Consider the following 1,515-nt stretch of genomic DNA (forward strand, 5'->3'; position numbering starts at 1 on the left):
TGTAACAAAGTGGTTAAGGTACTGGACTAGTAATATAAAGGTCGCTGGTTCAAGCCCCACCACTGCCAGGTTGCTGCTGTTGGGCCCTTGAGCAAGGCCCTTAACCATCAGTTGCTCAGACTGTATACTGTAACTGCAATGTAAGTCGCTTTGGATAAAGGCATCTGCTAAATGCCCAACAGCAGCAACCTGGTAGTGGTGGACCTTACAACCTTACAGTTGAAGGAGAAAGTCATATAAATAATTAGAATTGTAACAATGCTATGCATTGTATAACCTAAATCTCCCCTGAAAGGTTATGTACAGACCTAGGTTTAATCTACTTTAGCTTTACACTGCTTTACACTACTTCTTTACAGTATTTATTAAAAAAAAGAAAATAAAGAAGTCATTCAACTTTGTGGCATGCCCCCCTATTCTTGTTTATAGCTAGAACTTCTCTGTGCCAACAGAAATCAGGTTAGTTTGCCTGCACCCATTTAAAAAGCATGCTTTACACTACATGCATTTTTCAAGAAAGAAGCCCGTGCTTTAAAATGGGCTCTATAAAATTTGACAAAATTTACAAAGAAAATTCAGGAACATGGCATTTCAGTTATAAAGCTCCTGATAATGTATAACTTGTTTGACTGTAAACAGTGTAAGTGTGCTGTTCCAAGGAGCTTGCAATATAGGGCATACTTAATATTTGGTGTTTTTTTAAAATTGGATTACATAGGGAAACAACTTCCTTTCAGCATGATGTGACATTGCCAAAAGAGTTACATTTACATTTTCGGCATTTAGCAGACGCCTTTATCCAAAGCGACTTACAGTTACAGTATACAGTCTGCGCAACTAAGGGTTAAGGGCCTTGCTTAAGGGCCCAACAGCAGCAACCTAGCAGTGGTGGGGCTTGAACCAGCAACCTTTGGATTACTAGTCCTGTGCCTTAACCACTAGGCTACGGCTTGCCATGCATTAAAAACACACAAGAGCCTTCTTTTCTATTTTAAACAATAAAAGACGAGAGAAACGTGCAAAACATGGCCAGCATGGTGCGAAGGAGTTAAGCATCCCAGCTGACAGTCAGCTGAGAAAGAAAAAAAAGAAAGAAAAAAACTTTTGGCTCGTGCACTGATATGCTAATGATGTGTTCACGCGCCGCTTCGATTGGCGCGCGCTAAGAGTCAATTCCCGTGACGTCAGAGGGGCTATAAAACTCAGCAAAGCTTTACAACTCACCCGGCTGTGTTGGCTTTTTAAAAGAACTCGTACAAGCCTGGACACGACTTCATTTCACCACCGATTTCTGCTCCGTCCGCATTGCTTGCGATCGCTCCCGACCGACTGCGCACGTAATAGTCACGATGCGCAAAAGTGCTGCATGTCCGAAATCAAACTTGCTGAGGAGAAAGCGTTGAGGGTGCGGGACGCATGCCAAGTTGGAAATTAAGCGATCGGAGTAGAAGTTGAGCTAAGTGGGTTGAAGAGACTTTTTTTTTTTGCGCATTCTTTTGTTATTTAAATTCTTCT

The sequence above is a fragment of the Trichomycterus rosablanca genome, chromosome 11 (genome assembly GCF_030014385.1).
Source record: "Trichomycterus rosablanca isolate fTriRos1 chromosome 11, fTriRos1.hap1, whole genome shotgun sequence".
Classification (NCBI taxonomy): Eukaryota; Metazoa; Chordata; class Actinopteri; order Siluriformes; family Trichomycteridae; genus Trichomycterus; species Trichomycterus rosablanca.